Source organism: Anarhichas minor, unplaced genomic scaffold, assembly GCF_050575085.1.
Source record: "Anarhichas minor isolate MPS153535 unplaced genomic scaffold, ASM5057508v1 ptg000016l, whole genome shotgun sequence".
NCBI classification, from domain to species: Eukaryota; Metazoa; Chordata; class Actinopteri; order Perciformes; family Anarhichadidae; genus Anarhichas; species Anarhichas minor.
This window is the reverse complement of record NW_027466462.1, coordinates 2,101,219-2,112,238: the sequence shown is the minus strand read 5'-3', so window position 1 is coordinate 2,112,238 and position 11,020 is coordinate 2,101,219. Positions and strand designations below refer to the sequence as shown.

Sequence of the window (11,020 nt, the reverse complement as noted above, 5' to 3'; positions counted from 1 at the left end):
TGGGCGGAGTGTAGCAGCATGACCTTAGTTAACGCCCCCCGTTAAATTCTTTGAAAGTTGGACTACCAAGAATTTCACGGGGGGGGGGTGGGTGGGGGGGCGTTAACGTTAGGTTAACGGTAAATTCCGCTCACACTAGAGATCTGCACATCGACACCTCGCTGGCTGTTTGTCGCTGAGAAGAATTCAGAAGCATCAACTTTGTCGTCTTTATAGAAGATCTTTACACAGTACAAGGTAATGAATCAATGACTTCATGTGTTCATGTTGGTGTTGTTATCATATGAATCACGTTGAACAGAGTGAGGGTTGGTGCTGTTAGTTAGTCGCAGACTAAGATGTTAATGAATGATAATGAGACAATTAGATTTCAGGCGCATCTCAATAAAAGCTCAATAAATAAATATAAATAATGTTATGGGAATCCAAGAAATAAAAAAACTCAGAAGTGTATATATATATGTATATTAGTGTGTGTTTGTGTGTGTGTGTGTGTGTGTGTGTGTGTGTGTGTGTGTGTGTTTGTGTGTGTGTGTGTGTGTGTGTGTGTGTGTGTGTGTGTGTGTGTGCTATACAGGTGTACAGTTATTACAGAACGAATGAGTTGAATGTAACTAGTTTAGCGTTATGCATGCGTAATGAGAAGTTATAAATAGACAGAGAGAGACAGACACGCCCACTCTGCCTCTGTTTGACTACTTGCTGATAAAGGCAATGGGTGGGCGGGACTTTCAGCATCTTGTAGTGTTTTAGAGACACGTGTTGACTGTTTCCTGTCGTGTTGAACATCTGGCGCTGTCTTGAAACATATTACTGCAGCTTATACTTATTTTATTTGACTATGAATGAAACGTCTTCAGGGAAACCAGCTTTAGCTGTGGTTGTAGTTCACATTGACGCTGCATTGGCATCAAGGCTTTGTGTCATCAGTTGTGTGTAATGAGCAGGATGATGAACACAAAGGAGTATTGTGATGTAGAGACAGACTGTAGATGTGGACCTCCAACACCTTGATGTGATGTGTTGGTGACTCTTCACCTCTGTCTCCTCTCACAGGGAGGAGATGACCTGCTGCATCCTGCTGCTCTTCATCCTGACCTCCTGTGTCTGTGGTGAGTTGACTTTTGTATGTTTAAAGCACTACAGCTCTGAAGCATCACTAAACACTCCACAGGAACATCTAGAGATGCAGTTTAAAGGCTCTCATGTTAAAGCTGTTTGTCTGCTCCTCACTCTCCCTCTCTGTCTCCTCAACAGCATCATTAGTAGTGAATGTGACACAGAGCTCCTATCAGGCAGAGGAGAACCACAACATCACTCTGGAATGGACCTTCACCACCAGAACAGGCGGTTCCCTCAAGTCCCTTAATATCTACTGTGAGATGTTAACTGATGTAAATTCCTTCGTCCTGTTTCATCTTCATGAAGGTGTTGAGGTTCCAGAGTCTCGGCATGAACGGTTTGCAGGACGAGTCCAGTTTGACAAAGACGTCCTCAGAGAAGGACGACTCAGACTCCACATGTCCAGACTCAGGACTGATGACTCAGGTCTTTACCAGTGTGGTGTGACCACAGGTTTTGGTTGGAGATCAAAGAGATGTCACCTCAACGTCACAGGTGAGTTGATTCAGTAGAAGTTTCCTGGACTAAAAAGAACCTGATTATTGTCGTTACACTTCCTTCTTACAGGATCTGTGAAATATGTTCCAGTTTAATCTGTTGAGGACGTTTAGTTGATGTTGTAGTGAGATGTTGTTTCTTCTCATCAATGACTCAGACTTGTTTGGTCTCTTTACAGCAGAGAGGGATCGGCCCAAACCTGAGACACCAAACTCATCAAGTGGAGGAAGAGATCCTTCAACGACAGGAAGTCCATCACAAGCAGAGAGTCATGGATGGATCGTCCTCTACTGTGTACTGGGACTGATAGTAGGAACTCTGCTGGGTGTTTGTTACTATCTGCGTAGAAAACATTCAACGAGTTCCTCTGCCTATAAAACAAGGTCCAATGATTCACTCTCCACCAATAGAACTAGATCCATTGATTTCCTCCATATAGACGAAGATGATTCTAGTCTCTCAGAGGTCAGAGGTCGGGGGTCCAAAGCAGCGTCTGAAGGTCTCGTTGTGATGATCTGATGTCTGAATGAGCTGCTCAGTCACAGCTGGTCGTAGCGGAGTGAGAGGAGTTATCTATGGTCTTCATCTCCTCCTTCATCCTCCTCTTCATCACTGTGTGATGGTTTTCATCTCCTCCTTCATCCTCCTCTTCATCACTGTGTGATGCTCTTCATCTCCTCCTTCATCCTCCTCTTCATCACTGTCTGTCCAGCAGTGTGACCTCAGAGCCTGATAGACGACAGAGGAATCAGAGCTCTGCTTCATTACTCTGATGGGACTCTTCATCAGTTCATTACTCTGATGGGACTCTTCATCAGTTCATTACTCTGATGGGACTCTTCATCAGTTCATTACTCTGATGGAACTCTTCATCAGTTCATTACTGTCGTCTACATCTTAGATCTGAAACCATCAGTCTGTTCTTTGTATTGAAACACTGCTGAGGAGCATGAATTCATCTTTGATGTTTGTCTGTTACAGTTAGCTGTTATTTACGGTCATTGTTTCATTGTGTATATGTTTTAAAGTCAAGCTCATATGTATTAATGCTATTAAATGAACCTTTATATTGTTCTACCAGCAGACTGTTTGCTTGTAAACCCGCAGCAGCTCTCACGTCTCTGAACACCATCACAGCACATTTACTCGTGATGTGAAACTGTCTGAATGTGCAACAAAACCAGGAACATTTATCCAAAAACATGAATGTTTTAATAGTTTCCCTCTGAGGTAGAAGTGCACCGTGCTGCAAGTCCTTTGAGTTGAGCTGCATGTTCTGTGTTTGTATGATAAATATGGAGGTTATGGGTTTTAATTAATGTGTGAGACTATATGAGGAGATTTGTTTCCTTCTGCTTTCCATAAATGTAAAGTTGATGTTGATATTATTTTTATAATGAGAATTAGTTTATTGACTGTTTGCTATATTTACTGTTCACTGCATTGTTCAAAATAAATACAAATAAAGTGAAACAAAATGATTCTTTATCCGTTCATATCCTCATGAATCCCACTAATATACATTATGACTTTATGAACATAATGAAAGATCAGCATATTGTTTGTGCTGTAAGTCGTTTGAGTCTTTTGAAAGTTATGTTGGACTCAGTGAGTTAAAATAATGACGATGGATGAAAGACGGTGAGTAACAGACAGGATTAAACACAGTGAGGTTAAACTACAGCTTCATATTTAAACACATTAATGACACCGTGTGGTGAGTTCATGTGAGACGATGAACGTTTGATCTGAACCAACTGAACTGAAGCAGCACGAGGAAGATGTGAACAGTTGATCAGTCGTGTTAACATGCAACAAATCTCAAGTTCAGAAGAGAACTGATTATTGTTTCATAAGAGCAGTTACATGTTGTTTTATATCAAAACTACACACTGATGATACTTCAGCTTCACTTTCACTTTCAAGTGGAGCAACACGATGCAGCTCCTCGTGCAGCAGACGTCTGGTTCCTCCTACTTCCTCATGTGAAACATTAACGTTGAACACATAAATAGAATGTTGTTGAGCCGCCCTCAGTTCTTTATAAATCTACCGCTGGTTAATAAATGACGTCATTCATTTACTGCAGTCTTCTTTTATTTATTTAAATGTCTGTAAACAGTTGTGAGCAACAATCAGTGACTATGAGGTGACTTGTAAATGTCTCTTGTGTTCCTCAGGTGGAGGTGAAGTATTGAACTGAGAGCATTTCAACGTTTGAAAGAGGTTTAAAACACGGTGATGTTTAAAAGATGGTTCAAAGTGGTTCAGAAGTCAAAGACCAGATTTCACAGGATTTGCAATATTGTCTTTCAACTGTAAGCCTCTAAAGTTATGATATATTATTATTAGTACCATGTAGAGGACGAACACATGTTAGTACTGCAAATCCCGCAGCATTAAGGTATGAACGGAAATAACAAATAAGCATAATCTGCTCTGTGTTCACTTTATTGAAATAAGACGAGATAGAACTTTATTAATCCTGATGTGAAATACTCAAACATAAGTTTGATCAAAGATTACATCAGAAAAATGAAAAAAAACAATATAATACAAAAATATGAACAATAGAATAACAATTATTCAGAGTAAAATAAATAATAGTGACATCATTGATAAATATAATATACTTGCATGAAGAGTAAAGTAAATAGATAAAGAGAATAAAGTTCATCAGAAGTAATACTGACATCAGTGTCTAATAGAAGCTCAGATATTGATCAGTATATCGAGGAGTGATGTTATGAAGGATGTAGAAAAGTAGTAAAAGTTATGTTGCACATGTTTATCATGTATATTTATTCTGTACATTAACCTTTTGCACTTAAAGCTTTATGTGATGAATGTGTTCATATTATTGAGGAATCAACAGATGGAAGATTTCTACATTTTTTTATATACATATATACACACACACACACACACACACACACACACACACACACACACACACACACACACCCTTTTATTGTTGTTGAACGTGTTATTTACTGTTCCTGATCGTCATTCTCTCACTGTATTGAGTTAACACTGTATTAATGATGAAGACCACTAGAGGGAGCCTTTGTGTCTGCATGTTACAGCTGCAAAGTCATGATGACCGGCCGTGGCTGGTCTCATTGTCCTGGAGCCGACTAACAATAACAGAGTCATCTGCATACTTTAAGATGCTCCTATTTTCATACCTGCTCTGACACATATTTGTGTAGAGGATGAATAATAGGGGCGAAAGCACACATCCTTGTGGGAGCCAGTGGAGGAGCAAACTTCCATTGACCCTCACTCTTTGTGTCCTGTTGGTTAAAAAGTCAAGAATCCAGCCCACAAGATTGTGACTCAAGTCAAATTGTTCTAGAAGCCTACTGGTTCAAATATGGGGTTGAACTGTGTTCAAAGCAGAGGAGAAATCAACAAATAGAAGTGTAACATGAGATCCCTCCAAGTGTTTAAAAAGTAAATGAAACAAAGTGATGTGTCTTCTGCTCCTCTGTGTGGCCTGTAAGCAAACTGCATGGGATCAGGTGCTGGCTCAGTTTTCCTTAAAACTTCTGACCTTACCAGTTTTTCAAAAGTTTTCATTAAAATTGATGTGAGAGCAACCGGCCTAAAATCATTTACACTTTTGGGGCAACTGGGTTTGGGAACAGGGACTACCACAGCCTCCTTCCTGACCTTAGGTGCATGCTGTGCCTGTAAAGACTCATTAACATGTATATAGTGGAATACAGCACTCAGTTCTTCTGCACAGGGTTTAAGTAAACGACCACAGATGTTGTCAGGTCCACGAGGCCTCTTCCACATCCTTGTGGTCGATGTCAAAGTGCTGGTTGTCTTCCAGTTTGTAATTCAGTTCCTGACTTTCATTACTAAAATCAAAGGTATCAAAACGAATATCAAAGCGATTGAGTGCATTAGCAAACTCAGCGTCTGAATTGAAGCCATCCAAAGTGACCTGACTGCTGTTCTTGGGATTCCCGAGACCTGCGATAGTTTTCATTCTAGACCAGGCTGAGCCAAGGTTGTTTGCAGCCATCTTCTTCTCTAGTTCAGTTTTATGATTCTGTTTTGCTTGTAAAATGTCTATTTTCAGCTCTTAGCTATATGCAGATCAGAGGCTACTCCCTGTTTAAAAACGAGTTTATTGTTCTGTCTGCTGGGTTTAACAGATTTGGTCCCTCATGGTTTGTTGTTAGGGTGATGTTTAACTCGCTTACAAGGAACGATCAAGTCCCTGCAGAAGGTGCATATGAGCATGTTACATCAACAGGTTCATCCACGTCATCACCACAAGATGGTGAAACATGTCCCCGTCAGTGCAGTCATAACATTCCTGCAGGCAGAGCATCGATTCTTTTAGATTGTTTTTTTAAATATACATTTATAATTATATATAACTTGTATCAAGGTTGCTGAATAAGCAAGCCCCAGTAATGATTATGACTCTTTTGTTTTTTTTACTTTAATAGGAATAAATAGCATGAACACAAAACAAATCCTCCTTTCTGCACAGTCATCAAAACATACACTTAGCTCAAAAAGACTAAATGTCAAGACAATACACAAATATTAAACCATTAAATCAAAATGTTAATATCGTGCTGTTAAAACAGACACTCGCCCTCCCGACTCTCTCAGTGATCTGTGAGAAACCACTTCCTCCAGAGAAAACAGACAGGAAGCGACTCCTCGAGGCAGGCGGGTGCAGCATCCTCGTACTCTAATGTTGTGTTAATAATCGAGTTGCGGTTTCTGTTGCCGCGGGTTCTCCCCACTGAGTCATAATAAATATCTCAGTGATCTGTGAGAAACTATTACCTCTAAGTTTCAGTAACAGACAAAGAAGCGACACCTCGAGGCAGGCGGGTGCAGCATGCTCGCACTCAATGAGTTCTTGTTGCAGTGGGTTCTCTACAGTGAGTGATAATACGGACTTGTCTGTATAACAGTCAGCGCCGCTCTACTGGAGTTCAGTCTTCTGTGGGTCTGCTGATCAGTGAAAGGAGAGTTAAGTTACATTAAATGGACGTGGAGGAGTTCAGTTACACAGTTTCTCTCTCGCCTCTAATCTCAAGCTTCACTCTCCTCGTCCTCGTGCTGCTTTTCATCTTCACACCTGTTGAAGGTAAGATCATTCAATATTGTACTCGCGCCATATTGTTACCACAGCAACGACTGCAAATGTTAGTTTTGTAAATATATATGTAGAGGAAAGCGGGCTGATCTAAAAGAGACATCGATCCCTTTGTCTCCAAGTTACATTTATATTTGTTTTGTTCTTTTCGTTCATTGTTTTTTATTAATTCAGTTTAATCTATAACACTTTAGTAATTCAATGACCAAGAAACTACATTTAATTCACATAAATCTCGGCCTTTCCAACAAATGTTTAACATTTTAAATGTTTAAAATTGATATTTTTATTTTATCAATTGATTGTTTAATTCTTGTAATGTTTAGTCTTCCAAAATTGTACTATAGTTGTTTATGTGTTGTTGTTCATGTGGAGCACTTGGGCTGTAAATTTGTATAAATGTTGCTGTATGAATAAATACAGTTGAGATGAAAGTATAATTTAGAGGTGTTTAATTGACTGTTTTCATTCTGTCCATCGGATCACTCAGAGGAAAATGTACGTTCATCTTCTTTTTTTTAAACTCAAGACTGTGAACCACTTCCTGTTCTTCCCGTGTGTGAGGTACAGGGCTGGAACCTCAGTTTGACTACTTGCTGCTAAAGTCAGAGCAGGGGGCGGGTCTTTCCACATCTTGTAGTGTTTTAGAGACACTTGTTGACTGTTTCCTGCAGTGTTGAACATCTGGCGCTGTCTTGAAACATATTACTGCAGCTTATACTTATTTTATTTGACTATGAATGAAACGTCTTGAGGGAAACCAGCTTTAGCTGTGGTTGTAGTTCACATTGACGCTGCATTGGCATCAAGGCTTTGTGTCATCAGTTGTGTGTAATGAGCAGGATGATGAACACAAAGGAGTATTGTGATGTAGAGACAGACTGTAGATGTGGACCTCCAACACCTTGATGTGATGTGTTGGTGACTCTTCACCTCTGTCTCCTCTCACAGGGAGGAGATGACCTGCTGCATCCTGCTGCTCTTCATCCTGACCTCCTGTGTCTGTGGTGAGTTGACTTTTGTATGTTTAAAGCACTACAGCTCTGAAGCATCACTAAACACTCCACAGGAACATCTAGAGATGCAGTTTAAAGGCTCTCATGTTAAAGCTGTTTGTCTGCTCCTCACTCTCCCTCTCTGTCTCCTCAACAGCATCATTAGTAGTGAATGTGACACAGAGCTCCTATCAGGCAGAGGAGAACCACAACATCACTCTGGAATGGACCTTCACCACCAGAACAGACGGTTCCCTCAAGTCCCTTAATATCATCTGTGAGATGTTAACTGATGTCAGACCCTTCATCCTGTTTCAACTTCATGAAGGTGTCGAGGTTCCAGAGTCTCAGGATGAACGGTTTGCAGGACGAGTCCAGTTTGACAAAGACGTCCTCAGAGAAGGACGACTCAGACTTCATGTGTCCAGACTCAGGACTGATGACTCAGGTCTTTACCTGTGTGATGTGCTCACAAGTTATGGGAGGAACTTTAAGACATGTCAACTCAATGTCACTGGTAAGTTGATTCAGTAGAAGTTTCAATGAAGCAGCTTTGTTTAGATGTTGTTGTATCTCGTTTTCTTTTCAGTGAAAATGTTTCTTCTTCACATGAATAAAACAGATTTCTTTGGTTTCTTTGCAGCAGCGAGAGCAACAACTCTGAGAAGAGATCCTCCACCGACAGAAAGTGGAACACCACCAGAGAGTCGGGGAAGGATCGGCCTCTTCTGTGGACTGGGACTGACAGCTGCTGCACTGGTTTTGTCTTTATTTGCTCTCTGCATTAAAAACAAGATTTCTACTCAGCACAACAAAACATACACGATCTAAAACACATCAAGACTGAGATGTTCAGCCTTCAAGTGTTTGTACAAAAAGAGTCTGATGGAGGACTTCAGTCAGTCGGAGACACTAGATCTGTGTATGACTCATATATCTGAGGATTCACAGCAGCATTAAGGTATGAACTATGAATTATGTTTGCCAGTGTCTAATAGAAGCTCAAATATTGATCAGTATATCGAGGAGTGATATTATGAAGGATATAGAAAAGTAGTAAAAGTTATATTGCACATGTTTATATCTTGTATATTTATTTTATACATTAACGTTTTGCACTTAAAGCTTCATGTGATGTAACGCAAAGAAAGAAGCAGAGATTAAATATACGTGTTAAATAAGGTAAACATGCTACTCAGCATTATTTCAATACATTGAACACAGAGTTCAGATCTTTCCAGATGGATGTTATCCCCTGATCACTTCCTGAAGAAGACAAAAGGAAAGATGTTTACATTGTAAATGTATGTTGGCTGTAACATTGAATTGTAAATGTTGGGAGGCCCAACAGCGACTCCTAGTGGACTAAAACAAGAGAGACATGTTGAAGAGTTCTGTGTACTATCCATCATCATCATCATCATCATCATCGCTCCTGTTCCCAGATCTTCACACTTTGTGTCAGAGACTTTAAAATACTATGGACAGTACTGCTTACCGTCTCCAGAGTCACAACCAAAGAGGAGCAGATTTCAGTTTTTATAACAGACTCACAGAAAGCTGCAGGTTTACATCAGCTCAGAGCAGAAGACCTTTCTGTTTACCACCATTTCATCAAATACAATTTGGAAACACACACACGGATACATGTTTTTTATTTCAATGTTTCTGACAAACTGAAGAATGTATTCCTTTGTGTGTTAAGCTACACTATTACACTATACAGCTATTGAGGAATCCACAGATGCTGGAAGATTTCTACATTTTTTTATATACATATACACACACACACACACACACACACACACACACACACACACCCTTTTATTGTTGTTGAACGTGTTATTTACTGTTACTGATCGTCATTCTCTCACTGTATTGAGTTAACACTGTATTAATGATGAAGACCACTAGAGGGAGCCTTTGTGTCTGCATGTTACAGCTGCAAAGTCGTTGATGACCGGCCGTGGCTGGTCTCATTGTCCTGGAGCCGACTAACAATAACAGAGTCATCTGCATACTTTAAGATGCTCCTATTTTCATACCTGCTCTGACACATATTTGTGTAGAGGATGAATAATAGGGGCGAAAGCACACATCCTTGTGGGAGCCAGTGGAGGGGGGATGAGCTGTACCGTAGTGCAGTCTCCCGAAACGTTATTGGCCGACAGTCTACTGTGCGAAAGTGAAACATTTGCGCCCCCAGCGGTCAAAGCCTGCGTAAAGCCTGCGTTAATTGAAGAATGTGTAATGTCGCCATCAAGTGGTCAATTTATATCGGTGGAATCAGTAAATGTAGAATGAATATTTGCTCCCTGATGTTGTCAAACTGTGGTATCAGCAGCAGAATCATGTACCACTATTTACTCCAAGCACATGTTAGTTTGTGTATCACAATGACTTCTTTCATGATTATTGTCATACATGCACCACAATACACAAGACCTGGAAACAGAAATCTGCACATTGGTCCACCAGCTGCTAGACGTGTCCCTCCATACGTAAAGATCTTTAAGACTTTCTTTGTGTTTACAGGCGAGAAAAATATGCACACAAGATTCCCACGTGTGGAATATGAAGGAGTCCACAGGAGGAGTCTAGCACACGCCTCACCTCCTTTCAAAGTAGATGTTGCACACACTGTTGTCATCATCTGGATTGATTCCACGTGTGTAAAATTGTCCATTTCAGATTGTAATAAACTATTTATTGTGATGCCTGTTGAAGCTATAATAGAATGACACAGAGTCCGTGCGCATGCGTGTTCCAGCAGTAAACCCAAGAGTTGTATTTTAGGTGAACATACAGACAGAATGTGCTCTGCTCTCATTAAGATGTCCTGGGAGCTTCTTGTTGACAGCACACAGTCTATAGTTCCATATTTACGACGTTTTATATGAGACATTGAATGCGTTGAAATCACGTCTTCGTGTAGACCACATATCACCGGCCAGCGTAATATGATTTTGGAGAAATACGTTTAAAGTAACCAAAATCGCGTCTCTTTCAACCTACAACTTAACAAACCATCAATATTTTAAAACAAATTGGTGTTTTGTGACACGTTGATATTGTAACCGTAATTTAGCCGGTTGAAAAGACGGTTAAAATACGTCTAAGACGTTCAGACCCCATATCAACGCTTTTTCAACCAGAAATCAACGTTGACATCCGGGTTAGTTACTGACTTCCAAGTAGCGCAAACACAGTCAAGTGTGGTTGCGCTACTTGACTCAAATGACTGTGGTTATAACCACAGTCACATAACTGC

At 40.3% G+C, this 11,020-nt stretch overlaps 1 long non-coding RNA gene across 1 annotated transcript; it reads left to right on the top strand.

Annotated features, from left to right (window-relative positions):
- The first annotated feature begins 7,911 nt into the window (after window positions 1–7,911).
- Window positions 7,912–9,385, top strand: LOC142950782 (uncharacterized). Its single transcript, XR_012954510.1, has 2 exons — window positions 7,912–8,266; window positions 8,393–9,385. It is a non-coding gene; the product is annotated as an uncharacterized LOC142950782 (long non-coding RNA).
- The last annotated feature ends 1,635 nt before the right edge of the window (window positions 9,386–11,020 follow it).